Raw genomic sequence first — 19,910 nt, 5'->3', positions numbered from 1 at the left:
CCTCATCTTGAAAATGTTTGACTCTATAAACGAAGAAGTGTCAACCTTGATTTGTCTGTTACCCTGAAAGGGTTTCTCTAGTTTACTTGTAACACTTGCTTCTACCCAGCCAGAATGACAGCAGCTTTGGCACGAACAACAGCTTATTTGGCATTCAAGTTGTATTAACGTAAAGTAAACACGCAGTGGGAAAGGAACAGGCAGGGACACTCAGTAAATTGTCGCAGTGTTGGCATGAAGAGATGCCTGGGTCGGCACATGGCCTGCTGAGGGAGCCTCATGGTAGACAATGACACCTCCTGCCATTTGGAAACTCTTAGGGCACCGCCATCCCCTTAGTCACTTCTAGTGCAAAGCCTTCCAGAAGGAGGCACGCCCTGCCCAGAAAATGTAAGGAGCCCTGAGTCCACACACTCCGCTCTATGAACAAGACTACAGCAACAGCAGTTCGGGGGTGGCTGACACCTACAGCAGTTAGTGATGTTTGAAGAAAATGAAAAGTCTGAGAGCACATGCTTGAGTGGAACTTGACATTAGGGGAATTCCACCCTCAATTCTATTTGAATAATAAAAAGAGCAAAGGAGACTATTATTGACTCTCGTATCACTGTTAGAGCTGCCATAACAGCATACTACAGGCTGGGTGACTTAAAGAACAGAAATGTATTTTCTTATGGTTCTGGAGGCTGGAAGTCCAAGATCAAGGTGCCTGCAGGGTTGTTTTCTGGTGAGAGCCCTCTTCTGGGCATGATGACAGCCGCTTTCTCTCCATGTCCTCACGTGGCCTCTTCTCTGTGTGAAGAGAGAGATCCCTGATGTCTCTTCCTCATTCTATCAGGACAGCAGTCCTATTGGATTAGGGTCCCACACTATGCCCTCATGTAGCTAAGGTCCAGCATCTCCTTAAATGCCCTCTCTCTAAATATAGTCTCACTGGGGGTTAGGATTTCAACATATAAATGCTGGAGTGACACAGTTCAGTCTGTAACACAAGAAGAGAGGAACAAGCATAACAAGAATTTTTTATCCCCAGATTTTGATATGCATTTGAATTTTGATTAATATATTAATGGATTTTGATCTTTATTAAAATAAAAATGTTTACATTTTTGTGTGTATTTCCTAAAGAAAGGTCAATACAAATATTTCTCAGGAAAATACTTCTGCAAATAAAAAAGAAGCATTGGACTGGCTATTAACAGAACGTTGTTCACAGGTTTTCCTACCACGAACAGGGCTCAGAGAAAAATTAGAAGCAATACCGGAGTTTCCCTTTCCTGGATTGAATGACAGTTTTATGATGTGACTCAGCTACAGTCAATAAGCTGTGGTTCACCACAATATCACCCATTTCCTCATCTCTTTTTTCTTGGCTTTATAATCTAGGAGTGTGATAACCACTGATCACATCCTCCGTGCCGTCAAATCTGGCCTTTTACCAAAGCCTAAGTAGTTTAAAAAAACATTGTGCTTTAATGTAGAATTTGGAAGCTGATACTAAATATGAACAAATCAGAGCATTGTTCAAATGCTCAGTGTCAGGTAGTTCTGTGGCAAATATGATTAAAAATCACCAAGTTCTTGATAAAGTTTGATTGCAAGGAAGACATATAAAATAGTGGGGTAGGGATCTATGAAATATTATTATTTACCTTGTTTTATTTTGAGTCTGGCAAACTCATCTTCATCATCAAATGTTATTCATTTTTAACAAATAGTTATTGAATACTCATTCTGTTCCAGGTACATTCTAGATACTAGAGCTAACAAAAAACGTAAAGAGAACACATTCCCTGACATCATGAGGCTAACCTCTATCTCTTGATCAGTAACTGAATGTCTTATGATTGGTAACATGGAAAGATGCAATGCAACTGTAGGACCTGTTCCCTACTGTAAAGGGTCTAATATAAATGAATTATATGGAATGGAGGCAGAGGAAGGTAAATGACTTTAACAATAGTTTATGTACTGTCTAATCAAGTACTGTCTGTACTAAATATGAATATGACTTTTTTTCTATAAGCATTGTAGGGGAGCAAATTTTGCCACCCTAAAATGTATTTCTTTGGCATGAGAATTATGTTAGGCTGATTATTTTTAAGAAACAGAACACTCAGGAAATTTTTCTTTTTAACCTCCCCTTAACAGCTTAAAATAATTTAGATAGGGGGGATGCATCAGGAAGAGAGCTGTCACCTAAGATAACTTTGTTTTACCTGAGAAAGACTTCTCCACAGGACAGGGCAACTCTTGTTGTCCAAAAGTTTCCTCTTCCCTTCCCTTCAAAGAGGGTATTCCTCCCTCTTTGAAGTCCCTATTAGCTAACAGCTATAGAGTCAGTTGTCTAACTCTCCTGAGTGCTTTATAATCTAATGGAGCCCCCTTTCATATGAAATTAAATTTGATTTTCTCCCTTTAATGTCTCATGTCAATTGACTTATTAGACCAGCCAGAAGAACTGGGAAGGGTAGAGGAAAATTTTTCTTCCCTGACACCATACAAGAAATGTATACATAATGTATACTGTTTATAAACAAACCTAAATTAACTATAGACTCAGAATTTAGAATTGAATGAGTCCAGGGCTTCCCTGGTGGCGCAGTGGTTGAGAGTCCACCTGCCAATGCAGGGGACACGGGTTCATCCCCCAGTCTGGGAAGATCCCACATGCCACGGAGCGGTTGGGCCCATCAGCCATGGCCGCTGAGCCTGCGCTCCGCAACGGGAGAGGCCACAACAGTGAGAGGCCCGCGAACAAAAAAAAAAAAAAAAAAAAAAAAAGAATTGAATGAGTCCATAGTGGAAATCTCCTTCAACTTTTATGAAGTACGTTTTACCATTCCTAGGAAGAGATCATTCACAACTTCCTGAAAATATTATTTGACATGTAAATAACTCGTAATTCCCTGGGTAAAATTATTTCAAACTTGTTTCTAAAATATTACAAATAGATTTTTCAGATTATTAAATGAATTCATGCTCAAAATTTAAAAGATTGTACGAAAAAGATGTGATGTAATGTACTGTGTAACAAAAAGTATTACCCATAATTCCTCCAGAAAAATACCATTAGAATTTTTTGTATATCACAATGGATCTTACATGTACGTATGTATGTATACATGTATAAATTTTATTTTTTAAAAAATTTAATCATGACATTCATATATTTTCATTTTCCTCTTATAAAATATTAAAAATTCCTAAATATCAAAGATATAACCAGATAAATATTTTGAGTGGTTTATGATTCCTTTTTCTAAAAAAAAATATTAATTAACCAAGTTCCTTTAAAAAGAAGACTTTGGGTACAATAAGCAAGTTTTTTCTATGGTCACTTTTTGTGCTTGTCTTTTTACATTTTAGCTAATAATTTTCCTATATCAGTTCTTAGAAGTGGAATTGGTCTTAATGAGACTAATTTATTTTGGAGTTGTATTATTGATACATGTTATCAAGATTTTCTTTAGAAATATACTAGTTTTAAAAACTGTCAGTATTGTATGACAGCCTGTTTTTCCACATTGTAAAGTATACAGGGAATTAACTATTTTACATGCAGTAGATAAAAATAGTTCATTGAAATTTGTAGTTTCTCTTTGATGAATAGAAATTTTAATGATGTTTTGGTATTTTTTTCACTTGAAATGCCACTTATATGACATCAACTCGCTTTATATTCCATGTGATTAATCTTACTCTTATTTTGTACTGTAAGCCACTTCATTTACTTACTGTTGTTCCACAAAACACTTTACTATATGGTTGGGAAAATTTCTACTATTTTTGCCATAGAGCTGCTTTAACTATTTCTCCTTTAAAAGTTACTTTATAAATATTGAAATCCAATTGAAATTATTTTTGAGATTATATTAAACTTATGTATTTGAAGAGAGCCTACACCTGCATAATACTGAATCTTCTTACTGATAACTTGATATGTATCAAAGATTTTATGTGTCTCCAATATTTTATTTATCAAAGATATACTGCAGGAGAAATTAAGAATAAATCCAATCTGTTGAGGTAGTTCGGGAAGGAGATAAGGAGTGTTGGGCAGTGGCTGAAGTACAAAGAACTTACTTTGATAGACACGGTTAAAGGACATGGTAAATTTAAAGTATAAAAGTTATAGGGCTTCCCTGGTGGCGCAGTGATTGAGAGTCCGCCTGCCGATGCAGGCGACGCGGGTTCGTGCCCCGGTCCAGGAGGATCCCACATGCCGCGGAGTGGCTGGGCCCGTGAGCCATGGCCACTGAGCCTGCGCGTCCGGAGCCTGTGCTCCACAACGGGAGAAGCCACAACGGTGAGAGGCCCGTGTACCGCAAAAAAAAAAAAAAAAATTAAAGTATAAAAGTTATAAATATATATGAAGTCCCCCTTTCTGAGCTACTTAACAAATCATTTTTTTTGTGCACGGTGTAGGCAGTAGTCAATGTAGTTAAGGTTATTTAAGGATGACTCTCCTAATGGCAAGGCTTCAGACAGACTTGGCAACTACGGTGTGTATTCCAAACGCACAGGTTCAACAAAGTAAGTTCAGCTAAAAATGGAAAATACATGATATCCTAACGGTTAGCCTGTAGCTAAAAGTTCAAAAATATATGAATGCGAGCCCACACTTCAAGCTAAAAACCACTGATGCTAAGAGGTCAAAGGGAAGGAACTAGGTCTACATAACCAAAGAAGGCAGCCCAAGAGAAAAATGAGCTAAAACTTGAACAAGTAGCTTGCAGGTATCCAAAATGCCATTAAACACATGGAAATGTGTTTAAGTCACTAGGGAAATGTAAATTTAAAAAATGAGAGGTTCCAGGTTTTGGTAATGGTGGAATAGATCGTCAGACTAAACCTCCTGTGGACAATAAGGATAAAGCCTAAAAAAAAAAATCTATTTGAAAGCACTCTAGTGTCACCAAAAGAAGGGAGTAACTGAAGAGTCTACTTGTGAAAGACAGAAATGGCAGTGAAGGACATTTACGCGTTTGTAGTTTTCTGCCTGAGGGCCCTCTGCAGCGCTTACAGCTGGGGCGTCAAAGCAAGGGCCTTAAGGACTGGAGGTGTCAGTAACCAGTGGAGAAGCACAGGACAAGCACACTCTCAGTGGAGTAATCCTGCAATGAGGAGAAAGCCCCAGAGACTGTAGCCCAGAGGGATACTCACCGTTGCAGAGGCCACAGAGGTAGAGCACGCACACCACAGCTGGTCTGGGCCCACTGAGAGCATGTGAATTTGCAGGGAGCCGGCATAAAAGATCAAGGAGAATGCCCAGGTGAGGCACCTACTGCCTCCGATTTCCCAAAACTTCCACAGGTGTTGGGTCTCCTTCTTAGTGATGGGGATTAAGTCTTCCCCGGACTGCTGGAGGGACCTTGCATTGGGAATCCACCCACACAGTCCCAGCGAACTTGATTTGGTGAGCAGATCTGCATTTTGTCAGGGTTTCTCAGCCACTCCTGCTGGTAGATTATGATAACATCACATCTAGACCTTAAGACTGAAGTTCTGAGCTGCTGATCGATCGGACATCACCCACACAGTGAAAATGCTGGATATCGGAAGTGTCCTATATCTTGACCCATCACTGGTGGCCAATGGCAGGGGAGAACTGCAGACATCTATTGGAGGCCATGCCACATGCATGTGAGTTAGTGTCGGTCCCTCGTTGCCAGTGGTACAGAATATAGGGCATTGGTAATGTCCAAGACAGCGACCGAGGGCCCTCACCTGTGTGATGGTTCAGCCCCACCCCCACCATCTAGAACAGCTGGGACACTAGGCCCAAGGAGTGAATTCAGTTCATGATGACCCTCTGTAAGCCTGTAGATCCAGCTGCTCCTATTGCTTGGCACACAGGGCTACTGCCAGGAGATGTTGTCTCTGGCATTAGGAGAGTCATCCTTAAATAATCTTAACTACATTGACTACTGCCTGCACCAAGCACAAAAAAATGATTTGTTAAGTAGCTCAAAAAGGGGGACTTCATATGTATTTACAACTTTTATACTTAAAATTTACCATGTCCTTTAACCGTGTCTATCAAAGTAAGTTCTTTGTACTTCAGCCACTGCCCAGAGATGTTATCACATCTCTTCTTAACCCTGCTGCCTTTAGGTCTTTAATTAGGGCTGTGATTCCCCATCTTTCCCAAATTGTTTCTGTTGGACCACCTGGGAGGGAACAGGAGACAGTAAGGAACTATATGTCCCAATAGCACTTCTCAAAGGGTGCATCTAACCAATTTGGCACTTTGGGATGGAGAAGTACAAGCATACGACACATTAATTTCCAGTATATATTCAGGGGTGGAGGCAACAACAGCAGAGCACAAAACTGGCCCAAAGGGGTCCCCCTACAAGGTCACCTTAACTTTCTTTGAGAACCCTGAGGAAACACCATCACTCAAATCCAGATGAAGCAGCACCATCCCCACCCCCTACCCGATACTGGATACAGTAGTGACTTGAGTCCCTGTACCCAGTGGAGTCATAAAAGTTTGAGTTCTCCTCTCCCCAAGTTCCTACCTATTTGGACAGGTGCATATGTCATCAGCTCCCCTTGGACACCTCAGCCCTGTTCCAAAATGTTCTCCCTAAAACAGCTAGAATTCAAGGCACAAGTGTTGAAAGGGATTCAGGAGGCTGAGGGAGAGAAGGGCTCCGTGTCATCAGCAAGGGAAATTACTTCCAGTTTTTTTGTTTCTGTTTTTGTTTTTTTTGCCGTACGCGGGCCTCTCACTGTTAGGGCCTCTCCCGCTGCGGAGCACAGGCTCCGGACGCGCAGGCTCAGCGGCCATGGCTCACCGGCCCAGCCGCTCCGCGGCATGTGGGATCTTCCCGGACCGGGGCACGAACCCGTGTCCCCTGCATCGGCAGGCGGACTCTCAACCACTGCGCCACCAGGGAAGCCCCAATGACTTCCAGTTTTGAGAGGCTCAATGGCTGCTCACAGCTCAAGAAAAATAATTTCCAATGTTTTCGGTCGACACATTTCCTGTATTCTCATTGCCAATACCATTTATTTATCTTGCTTCCTGAATTGATTGCATTTCACTTTGTGAAAATGTATCAAGTGTATAATTTGTGAAACATCTCATTCAACCAGAAAAGTATACTTAAATCGATTGGCACTTACTGAGCTGTATTTCTTCCATTTGCTTCTATTCTTCTCTGTACTCTACCTTCCTATGTCCCAGGAGGCTGAGCTATAAAGGTTGTATACATGCATCCTTTATCCTCTAGCTTCCAGGTAAGTTTGGCCAGAGGTACGCACTGGTAGAAGATCCAGAGAGAAGGAAAAAATGGGAGAGTAAGGTCAGTATATGTAATACATCAGTCCCTTCATGCAAAATTCCTCATGGGGTCTGTGTCCTCCACTCAAGACCAAGTCTCCTGTTAGGCCTTTCAACCTACTCTTTCTTTTGTGGTTACCAGCCCTGGATTGCCACCCTTTGCCATGTGGTTTTCCTAAACTCTAGCCACTTCTTTGTCAATGGTCTTTCGTAAAACCTCTTCCAATTACCCAGGTGAGAGGACTACCTCTTCTCTGCTATAACACTGAATGCTTACACTTTTCCTATGAGTAGGGCATATTTTACTCATTTATATATATAAATGTAATACCCAATGTAAAACTTTGAAGAAAGCTTGATCTCGATGTTGGTTCTAATTCTATGCCTATGTTCTTTCTACTTAATAAGTATGGTGACAGTGGATTTTTCTACCTTACCAGCAACGTGAAGTATATCAATGCCGTTACATTTAGATTTTACTTTTATTTTATAACTTCTCTGAAATACATTAATGATGAAATACCACAAATAATTATAAATTAAATATTCAAAGTATAGCATGTAGAAAATAATTCTTAAACTTTACAAACCACAGACTATACTTGAGCCCCTTTTTTAATACTCAGAAAATTCATAAAATTACATTTCTTCTTAGATAAGAATCATTTATTTGAGATAAAGAATGTTAAACGTGTTTTTCCTTGTTTGCTTTTTAAACATCCAGGTATGATATAGTGTGATTTAAAATTTTAAGAGACAGTATCGTGACAATACTATAAACTATAGAAAATGGAATGCAAATGCTGAAAGATTTTGCTTTAGATTAAATCACTTTGTATATAGCTGATCATATTGTTGTTCTACCCCTGTTTAAATATCATGTTTATATCCAAGCACTTTTATTTCAATCATATATACTTTCCCCAAGGAATAGTGTTTATACTGCTATCTAGTTTCTGGTTATTATAGTTGTTTTGAATTCTGATACAAAACACTGACCTCTGAAGCCCTTTTTTTTTTTTTAATTAAAGATGGCTTCAAACTTCTTTCTTCCTATCAAATTAAATTAGGATTTTACGTCTTCAAATATCATACTAGTGTGTATGCCTGGCAGTAAAGTTTCTGTTCTATGCTCAAAGGATTCATAGCTTCAAAAAAAGAACCTAAGAAACAAAACCAAAACTGACTGTCAAGGGGACAGTATGTGAAGCTACCAAAGGGGATTTCATTTCAATTCTTTAATGCCTCTTTCCAGCCAACCTAGTAAGCACTGAGGAATCTCAGTGGATATGATCATTCTGTTTGTTCTTCCGGTAATTTAATTCATCTTCTTGAACTAGAATGAAGAGAGGTGATAAGCTAAACCATAGGGATTTTTTTAGATATCAAGTCACAAATAAAATCTGATTATGTCATCTCATCTCTGTCTTTAAAATGTATCAATGGTTCCACCGGCTCTTAGGACAAAGATAAAATAAAATCTTCCCCAAAGCTGATAAGCATCTTGGCTCTGCATTTCCCCTCCCGAGTGTTCTTCAGCTCCAGGGCTGTGCAGTGATTCTTGCTAATTCAAGGTCTTTGCATATCCTGTTTCTCCATCTGGAATTCTCCACCTGTTCTCCAGTTAAATTTTTATCATCTTCTAATTTCAAATCAAGCTTTTCTTTCAAATAGCAGTTTAGATCATAGCCCTTTGTTCTAAGCGCCTGTAAAACCATGTTTCATATTTTCAGAATACACATCTCAGTTTGTACACATTATTGGTTTAATGTCAGTTTCCCTGTCTGGTATGTAAGCTCCTTGGGAAAAGGTACGCATCATTTTTCTCTAGCCCTTTATCTCCAGAAACAATAGGCTGCTCCTTACAATGCCCTAAATGCGTTATGCTGAGACTGCACAGTCTGAGGTGAAGGGCGGGTATTTCTGAAAGCTCATTTTTCTCCTCAAAATCAGGTCTAAAATTCCCAGCTTGCCCTGATCCCTGACCTTGTTAATCAATTACAAAAAAGGGAGAGAGATATAGGAGAAGCTGCTCAGAAAATAAATTACTTGTATTGTCTCCTTACTCTGGGATGTCGTGAGAAATTCTATGAAACTATTTTATAATTATAATGCCAACGTGCTCTGGGGTGATCCAGTGAACGAACACTTGAAGGGTAAGTCATGAGAACTCCTGTTTCTCAGTTGCAGGTCAGATATATGGAGTTCATGATTGATTTCTGGGTCTAATGGGAAAAATCATTTCAGTAATAAATCTTATTTTAATTATTGTCTGTGTGCCAAATACTAGGACACTTGTTGTATAAAAGCAAATCAGAAAGACATGTTATGTTACAGCAGAAACAGGTAAATACAGATGCAGAAGTCAGTTTATTTCCTAAGGAAAGGTACAGGGTGAGGAAAGGCTTTACAGGTAATGTGATATTTAAAGTGAGACCTGGAGATGTTCAGAAGATAGACCTGGGGGGAAGGCTAGGAAGGCTGGTGAAGGGTCTTCCAGGCACGGTGACTAGTATACGGTGCATCCAAATAAGAGCCTGACAGATAAAGTTTCCGGGAAAGAGCCAGGTATGTGAGGAATGTACTGGGCACGGCAGAGAGCGGCCTGAGTTGCAGCTCTTAGAAACACCGGGTACGTCTTTGAAAGGAAAGTCTCTTAGAAGGTATTCTTGTACATTATGATAGGAGTTTGCACTCGTTCTGATGCCTAGAAAAAGGCATTGCTTTATTTTAAGCAAGAGAGTGAAGTTACTAATCCTTATTAAATATTTCACTCTGGCTGCTTTGTGAAGAATACATTAGAAAAAGCAAGACTGAGGGCAAGGAGAGAACACACAATTCTGTCACTTTCTTCCTTGCGAGATGCTTGTAACCATGGAGAAATTGTGGCAATGAGGATGGATAGTAATGTGTGTTTGTAGCAGATAATTGGGGGGTAGAAGGACAAAACTTAGTGACTGGGCAATGCTGGGTCCTCCTTGAACTTCTTTCATAGCCAAACACTGAGGAAGTTTAGGTTGTGTATAGCAGCCATCCATAACACTAAACAGCATAGTGCTAAAAAGCAAGCATTTTTATGCTATTGAATATACATTTGGGGCGGTATTGGTGGAGATCGGTGGTTGAAGAGGAAAATTTCTTTGTGGAGGAAGCATAATGATCTCTTCCCTCCAAAATAAAAAAAAAGGGAGTTGGGGAGTTGGGAAAATTATGAGCCATTATATGAAAGCACTTAGAACATCTAGACACAGTAAACAGATGGATGATTATTTCACAGACCTGTAAAAAGGTCAACTTTATTAGCTAACTTGACCCCAGTACTTCTTTCTCTCTTATTATTATTTCTACTCTTTATTGGTGACATTTGGGGTCTGGGGTGTTATTTATCCTCTGGAATATTTATTATATTTAGCCAAAGCTGCTGATTTTTGCCTTTCTTTGGATTTTATCTTTGCACACACTTTACCCTATTTTTTATTTTATTTATTGAAGAGGAGAAAAAACCCTCACTATGTATATAACTTTATATTCCCAAACCTGATGGTTAATTTCTTCATATCTGATAAATGAGACTATTAGTATAATTATTTTAAATGTTTATGTGTCAAATGCTTGACTGACAGACAATACTAAAGACTATTGTTGTTCAAGAAAATCCTAGGAAAGGATATAATACGTAGAGTAAAAGAATAAATAAAATACTCTGAAAATGGTGATGGGGTATTTGGGCCATATTAATACTCAGTGTTCGTACTGCTTTCATATTTAACTCACATAAACTTTCTAAGAATATACTGTTTTCTTCATTCAACAGCTGAAAAATCTAAGGCACAGAGATATTTGGTAAATTGTTCCAGGTCAAAACACTAGTAGGTGATAAACTCAGCCTGCCTAAGTCCAAGCCTGTATTGGCAACCTAGACTAATTTATGTTTACTACTGTTAAAAAACAAAATTCAGCTGAGTACATTTTAAAGATCTTATTGACTTTATTCACCTATTCGTGATACAGGCAGCATCCCATCTAGCAGGCAGAAAGGAGCTCCTAGAAGCTGTACAAAACAAAGACTTTTATTGGCAGAAGGGAGCAGAGGCAAGGAAGTTATACCAGCAAACAGCGGACTGGTTGTGTCAAGGTCACCCTCCTTTAGGGGTTGGGAGGGGTCTATCGGGCAGATGACCTCGCTAACTGCTGACCAGGTGATTCCTGATCGACCAGTTTCGGGTTCTATTTCTGGGAAAGCTGAAACCGTAATCAAGCTTCCATCCGGTGGGGCTTAGAGAAGTGACTCCTGGGGCCTGTCGTCTTGTTTTTAACACAATATATTATAATACTATGTGTTGCAATACTATAGTTTTAGTACTGTATATCGCAGTATGTTTAAACACCTTCCTAAACGCTCCATAGAAGGTATGTGCCAACTGCTGAATTCAAGTCAATCAGTAGAAAAATGCCATAGAAAGCCCTCCCAAGGGAAGATCTCTGGAAGCATTATAACATGAATTCTGTGGCAAGAAATGCATCAATGAATAATGTTTCAGAAAGTAAATTAGATTTTATTTTTCTCAACTTATTATATTGTATTGTTTTGTCTCTAGTATCTATAGGAATGTAACTCAGAAAATCTGTCCTAAAGAGAATAATTAGAAAAGCTGTTCTAAGAAAAACTAATATGTTTAAGGAAATATGGTTGAGGCCTCAGAGAGCTTAAAAAAAAAAAAAAAAGCAGTGAAAATGTACAAAGCAAAAACTAGAAGAAATAAAGAAGCATAAAATGCTAAAGGTCACATTTGGTGTCACTTACATCCTCGAGCCAAATCAACACTCCTCCTGAGGTGCCCAGAGAATTGAAAAGCTGTGCAGAACTATCAAAAAGTCATCATAGGACTAGGAAGGCAAGTTGAAGTTAGGGCCCACCTACAAAAAGCACATGTAAATCACCCCGGTCTACCACCTTTGGTTTGCGACCCAGAAAGGTTGTAAGATAGGAACAAAAGTGAACTGGAAATAAATTGGCCCTTGCAAAGACTGCAGCCTGATTGGAATAACATAACCCGGAATTGTCAGTAACTCTAGTTTCTTACCTATAGCAAAGAGAAATCCCTTAAATGATAAATAACACTATACTAGGTCTCAAATGATGTCTGTATTGTTTTCACATACAACATTAGGGTTGCAACTTAAAAAACTCAGGCATATGAAATATAACCACAAAACAAGAGACAAAAAATAACTAAAACAGACACAAACTGAACTGTGTTCAGAAAAGCAAAGTGTTTAATATAGACCTTAAATATTTGTGGATATGTAAAATAAGTCCGATAATATTGGCAACTAAATAGAATATATAAAAAGCATAACACACAGGAATTCTAGAACTAAAAATTCAGAACTCTAAAATGTTCAGAAGTTATTGAGTGGGTAGAGATAGATAGGGCCTAGCCTAGTCAAAAACAAGATTAGTGAGCTTGAAGACAGATGAGAAAAATATATATTGAGAAGTCCAGAAATACAGAAAAATATAAAATACAGAAAATAACCCAAGGGACACAAGTGTCATAATATAAAAGTCAAATGTATGTGTAAAGGAAATCAAGAGGAACACGGGAGAGACAGCCGGATTCAAGCAATTGAAATGATAATGCAAAAGATAACAAAGCAGAGATTTAAGATATTCTGCAAATACCAAGCAGGAAAAAGAAAAAGAAAAAAAAAAAAAACACCTAGGCATATTATAATTAAAAAAAATATATATATATATATACAAGAGAACATTTTTAACAGAAAAAAGTATTTTTACAGAGTCAATAATGATGGATAGTACATTAAAACAATGTAAATCAGAAGATCACAAACTATTATTTTCAGTGTGCTCAAAAACTTACCTTCTAACAAGAATCTATAGCCAGCTGAAACAACCAACAAGTATTAAGGTGGAGAAAAAAAAAAGAAATGTTCAGAAAAACAGAAATGGAGAGAAGCTGTTACCAGCAAAATTTATGCTAAAGAAAATATTATAATATTCAGAAGAAAAATGATCCCAGAAGGGAGCACGGAAATGCAAGAAAGAATAAAGAATAACAAAAGTTAAGTATGCATGAAATGGAAAATGCATTGTGTAGTTAACTAAAATAAAATATTTTTGTAGAGTGAGTTAATGCCAATATATGACTATTTTTCTTCTAGCATGCTGGAGTAATCTCTACCAAAGCAAGCTTCATGCAGATAATAACTATTCCGAACAAAATACACAAACTTGTTTATGCCTTTAGCCTAAGGGAGGATAAAAATCCCAAATTAATCAACATTTCAAGAACCAAAGAATGTGACCCATTCTCAACAGGAAATAAAATCAACAGCCCAAGATGCTGAAATTAGCAGTTAGCAGGCAAGAATTTTAAAACCACTATTATAAGTGTGCTTGATGAGGTAAAGGACAATATCTTCTCAGTAGGACTTCTACTTCCTGAGTAGGAAGTCTCAGGAGAGAAACAGTCACTATGAAAACTATGAAAAAGAATCCAATGGAAATTCTAGAGATAAAAAGCACAATTTCTGAAATTTAAAAAATATCTTTGGAAGTATATAATAATTGAAAGGAGATAACAAGAGAACAAACTTAATGAATTTGAAGAAAGACCAATAGAAATTACCTTATTTAAAGAAAAGAGAAAAATAAATGATGACTGAGGGAACTGTTGAACAATATCAAAACGGTGAACGTGCATACTTATGCACTTGGCATTCTAGAGAGAACAGAGAAGAAAATTTGAAAGAAGACCACCTGAATTTTTCCAAATTTGGTGAAAAAAATAAGTATACACATTTCTAAAGGTTAGTAAACTCCAAGAATAGTAGATATGAAGAAATCCATGCTTAGTTTCACCATACTCAAATTGATAAAAACCAAAAATAAAGGGAAATTTTTAAAAAGCAGAAATAGAACACGACAGGGAAACGGTAATTCCAAATATTTGCTCAATTCTCATCAGAAACTTTGGGAGCCAGAAATCGGCAGAACTACTTCTCTGAGGTGCTGAAGGAAAAAGTTTGTCAGTGTAAAATTTTATCAAGCACATATTCAAGAATTAATGCAAAGTAAAGGCATATTCAGATACAACTGTGACTAATGTAGTTATCGTCTATTCCTTTTTCCTGCCTATTGCACTGACTAGAATCATATTATAAGATTGAATAGGAGTATGAGAGCAAATGTTCTTGCCTTATTCCTGTTCTTAGGGAGAAACATATATAGTATTTTTAAAGTGTCGGCTCTGGGTTTTTGAAGGGGCCTTTGTCAGGTTGAAAAAGTTCCATTCTATTTCTAGTTTGAAAAGAGTTTCGATCAGAAATAGTTGTTGTATTTTGTTAAATGATTTTTCCATCATCTTTGAGATAATCCACAATTTTACTTCTTCAGTCTGTTAAAATGCTGAAAAATATTTATTGTTTTTTAAATGTAAATCATTCTTGCATTGCTAGCATAAACCCCATTTGGTCATGATATAGTATCCTTTTTACAAATGGTTGAATTACATTTACATAAGTATTCTAAATCTTTTAAGAAGCTATAAAGAATGTTTTTACTTGTGCTCATGAGGGATATTGGCCCATAGTTTTCTTTCCTTGTAATATTTTTGTCTGTTTTTTTGATATCAAGGTAATGCTGGCCTCATAGATGAGTTGGAAGCATTCATTCTACTTAAATTTTCCTGAAGAGTTTGATAATATTTCATCCAAATGTTTTTGTATAATTCATCAGTAAAGCCATTTTGGTCTAAAGGATTTGTGGAGGGTTTTTAAAGTATTAACTATTATTTGTTAGTGAGATTTGGTTACATGTATCTTTTGAGGAACATTTTCATTTCTTCCAAGCTACTGAACTTATTTACTTAAATGTATTCATAATATTTTATTTTCCTTTTCCTATCTATAAAATCTGCGGTGATATTAACTCTCATTACTAACATTGGGATGTCCTGACCTTTTTCTTGATCAGTCTGTCTTGCAGTTCACCAATTTTATTGATCTTCTCTAACAGCCAGCTTTTGACTTTCCTTGTTTTTATTATGTTTTCTTTCATTTTTTTCTCATATCTTTATGCACTGCATTTCATTTGCTCTCAAGAAATTAGGGTGAAAATTGAGGCCATTATCTTCTTCTTTCTGCACATAATCCGTTAAGTGCTATAATTTTCCATTTACGTACCACTGTAGCTTCCCCCCCACCACTGGAAGAAGTTCAGTAACTTCATTTAAATTATAATTGTTAGGACTCAAACTGAGAAGAAACCTGCAATCCACAGTTCTGTTTACACAGGCAACAGGGTAATGGCCCAACTCCTCTTGCTTTTCCAAATGTTACTCTTATAATTACCCTGCTGATTTTTCTTTCCTTAATTATGATTTTCTAATTTTCTGATCTTGGAGATTTTCAGGAGTTTCTGGAGAAACATACACACACAACTCATAACCTGGGCTCAGTTAGCATTCATAGCTTTGGGATGAGACTTGGAATTCGCAGAGATTCTTTTCACTAAAGTCAGAAATGGGCTTTCTTATCCACCCGTTTACATATTTTATGGTCTAGGGCAAGTATGGCTGTGTGGAAGGTCCTTGGAAGAGCAGAGATCTCTGTAGCCTCATGGTCAGTTCACTTGGAAGAGATACAAGTCATGCTCTGGTTACTCTTCGCAAATTTATCAATCAAGTAACCTACTCCACTCCCTCAAATTAGTAAAAGAGTAAAGAAAAGACAGGAGTTGCACATTATTGCGTGTCACATGAAAGAAAGCATCAGGGATTGAGAAAAAACATATTTCCAAGATTTCCTAGTTGTTTTCTCTATGTACCTGTTGGGATTAAATACCCTGTACCTGTTGTGACTCTCTGGAAGCAGAGGTGGTCACTCCTGCCCTCACCTTCCTAAATGCACACTGCCAAAACCAGTAACTTCTCTTTTTAGACGTCACTGAGATTATCAGTTACATTTTGCCTTAAAAATCTCTGAAATGCATCTGAACAAAATATTAATCCTATTAACCTGAAGATCACTTCATTTCCCAGCCTCTAACTTCATTTCCTGTTGTATTTCTCAACTCATATCATGTTATGCTCACAATACAGTATGTCCACCAGAGGTTTGACAATATCAAATGATATCATAAAGACACTGTAATAAAAGTGCACAATGACACTGTAGGAATACAACAGCGGCTACAAGATGCCCCAAATCCTAGAGCAAAATCAAAGCCTGAGAAGCAAACTCTTCTGCAAGTAAAATACCAAAGAAAGTAAATCCTGAGATACAGTAAGTCCCCTACATACGAACATGTTCCATTCCAATAGCGCATTCGTATGTCCAATTTGTTCATAAGTCCAACAAAGTTAACCTAGGTACCCCATTAACAGAATGGGCTATATGGTACTGTACTGTAAAAGGTTTATAATACTTTTCACACAAATAATACATAAAAAACAAACACAAAAAATAAAGACAACATTTTTAATCTTAACAGTACGTACCTTGAAAATACAGCAGTACCAGCTACATCATCGCTGCTTTTACGCTTGCTTCTGGACATCCTGGGCTTGAAATAAAGATACTGTACTACTGTACTCCACACAGTCCTGTACAGTGAAGTATACAGAAGCACAACTACTTGTAGATGATGCACGCACGTGACAATGTACGCCAGACACGTGAACTAACTTATGTGATTGGACATAAGAATGCAAGTTCGCATCTTTGAAAGTTCGCAACATGAAGGTTCTTATGCAGGAGACTTACTGTAAAAGATTTTCCTTTGTGAGTTAATAAGACCTTGGTCCCTTTTGCTCCCATCTCCTATTTTGCTTAGTTTCCGCTGGAGAAGTTCTGTGTCCCCAGTTAGAAGTGGGATGACTGCACCTAGGACTTCATAGATTTGGCTGTTCTTTTCAGGCAGCTCACTTCTCACTAACTCAACGTTCAGTTTCAAATGGGCTTTTATTTTAAAGACTCCAAATAACTATTAGGGTATATACAATATCAAAGTACTGAAAACTCTCAACCATGAACTTTAGAAAATAAGCCAAATGTCGATCCTTAGAATTTGTATCCAGTAATATTTTATGAACTCAACAGTTAATGTCAGCAAAGACTGTTGCAAAAAGTCAAAGGTAAATCAGGGTAGATGGAAAATATTTTGTTTACATTCACTAGGCTGCCAGCCACTTAATGCCAGTTTTCTAGCATTAAAGCCAGCAAATATAAAATGAAATAGGAGGAAAATCCTAGAAAAAGTTTATCTTGGTATATACAAACCTTTTAATCTTCATTTCACCTTTGAAAATCTGTTTTAATTTTTTTTTTTTTTTTGCACTGAGCACTAAATTCAGTATGAGATCTGCTATAATGTTTCTGCCTTACATATCCAATAGAAACCTCACGTGTGTTACAGGGAGTGGGCCAGTGGTAACTCTTGAGCCACATGGAAAAACGGAAGAATTCAAGGTTATTCCCTCCATTATTCCCCTAGTGTTCTCTGACAGCTACTCAAAACAACATAATTAGGGCAGCCTAATAATACCTCATATATTGTTTGCCACCAAAAATGTCAAGTTAGAACTTTGCATCTCACACACTTGTGCTCTGTAATACATATATGTTGTACTTAAATATATGACTTATCTATTTAAAAAAAAAACCCTCTGGAAGACCTAGACAAGAAACTAATAATAGTAGCAAACGATGTTCAACCCTATAATGTCTAAATTCTTGGATACGGAAAGTCTTTTTTTCCCCTATATTTGAAATTTGTCTTTGTTATGCCTCCTTAGTCTGGACTATACAACCTCAGGATTCCTGAGGCACAAAGCCTCGAAAGTTAAAAACTAAGTAATATTAAATTTGTATAACCTAGTATGTCACAAAGGGCCACAAACATTTAGTTTCCCATCCTGACCATGCAAGAAGACTTTTCACCTTGCTTATATTTGCTTTCCCAATTTTTACTCTATTTATTTATTTCTTATGGCTTACAGGCTGATTTACTAGATATTGGGGCTTTTTATGCTAGGCTCAGAAAGCTGCGGCTTACCTGCCTTATTCCAAGGATCAGAGCGTGCTGCTGCAAAATTCACTGCTTACAGGAAAGCAATGGGTATTCCATGCTGTCTCCTCTTTCTTCTTCCTTGCTTCCAAAAGAGGAGGAGGGTTTGGCCCTCCAGCAATTCTGGCCTAGCATTGGCTACCCCACAGTAGGGGGCCCTCTGAGACAGGGCGGTTTTATGAAGAAAGGAAACAGAGGATATACCAAGCCATTTTTTTCCCCTCCAATTTACCTACTAGAGAAGTCTACTTCTTCTGGTAGAGGAAGTGAAGGGGCCATGAAATGCTAGAAATATTGCACTAACTGAGCTTCTACAGCATGGAAGGACAAACATCCAGAGAGAAGATGTGTTCTCTCCAATTGTGGAACGGTCTTTCGATTGAAAGTTTGGAAACCAAGGACTAGATCAAAGATCCTAAGGCACAGACACATAACTACATCACCTCCTGGAAGATTAATGACCGTAGATACATCGTATCTAGCAGTGGGGGTAGAAGGCCTTCACATACACTTTCTCTAATGCAAGGTATTAGTATATCTTGGACTGGGACTCAGTAATCAACTCTTCTTGTTCAGGATTCTTTCCACTGCACCATGCTGACTCATAACAGTTCAGCATGCCTTAGCTACACTAGAAGCGTAATGAGATTACAAAACGCCTCATCTGGTGGCGTGTTTCATTATGAAGCATGCTATAGTCAGAGTGAAGAGCATCCCCAAATTTATTAAATCCGTTGAAAACTTTCAAATGTATTTGATTCATATGATAAGAACTACCCCAAATAGTGTAGAAAATGAGACGAGTCACAAATTAGCCAACTACGAAATGATGGGAATAAATAATCTAGAAGGAATATCATGCATAACTTTAATGTCCTTGAAGAACTGAGAGGGAACTAGAGAAACTGAGAGCCTATATCACATTTTAATCTCCTATTTTACTTAATAAATATCTTATCTGAACAGAAAGATGTAGAAAGACACTAAATATAGATAATGGAAGATTCAAGTTCCTAAATGTATATTCATATACATATTATATATAATGATGGGATTATGTCTTCTCCTTAGAAAAGGTGATATTTTATAAATATAAGAAGACATATTTCAGGAAATTTTATCTTTATCAAGATGATTTAAATAAGAAGTTGAGAAAAATTCTGTGGGAAAACAGAACAAAATAAGTGGAAAAAATCTATCAGTAATAATTTAGTGAGTAATAATAGAATGAGCAAAGATTTGAGACAACTGATTTGATATTGGCAATCGGATGAATTCGCCTTTTCCCTGAGTCCTTACTGAGCTACAGAATGAGGGATTGTGTATTCTGTTTATCATTTTTTCAGAGCAAAAGTTTACAAGGTTCTGTGTCCTGCTAGCTTCCTTCCTCAACTTCCAAAAATAACTTAGGAGAATATCTCATGGTTTTAAGCTACCTTAGGAAATGGACACATGGTTTTAAATTGGGTATATAGCAGCCCAGAGTAAATATTAAATTTTACAGATTCTGTTAAAGCTAGATTT

The 19,910-nt window shown here is 37.4% G+C and overlaps 1 long non-coding RNA gene across 1 annotated transcript in view; it reads right to left on the bottom strand.

The window, feature by feature from the left end:
* Window positions 1–645: 645 nt before the first annotated feature.
* Window positions 646–19,910, bottom strand: part of LOC132597519 (uncharacterized) — a 180,241-nt gene continuing 160,976 nt past the window's right edge. Inside the window, exons 7-8 of the long non-coding RNA XR_009564438.1 lie at window positions 7,138–7,274; window positions 646–982 (exon numbers count right to left, since the gene is read on the bottom strand). This is a non-coding gene — a long non-coding RNA (uncharacterized lncRNA). The remainder of the gene's footprint in view (window positions 983–7,137; window positions 7,275–19,910) is intronic.

Source organism: Globicephala melas, chromosome 6 (assembly GCF_963455315.2).
Source record: "Globicephala melas chromosome 6, mGloMel1.2, whole genome shotgun sequence".
NCBI lineage: Eukaryota > Metazoa > Chordata > Mammalia > Artiodactyla > Delphinidae > Globicephala > Globicephala melas.
This window is presented reverse-complemented; position numbering and strand designations above follow the sequence as displayed.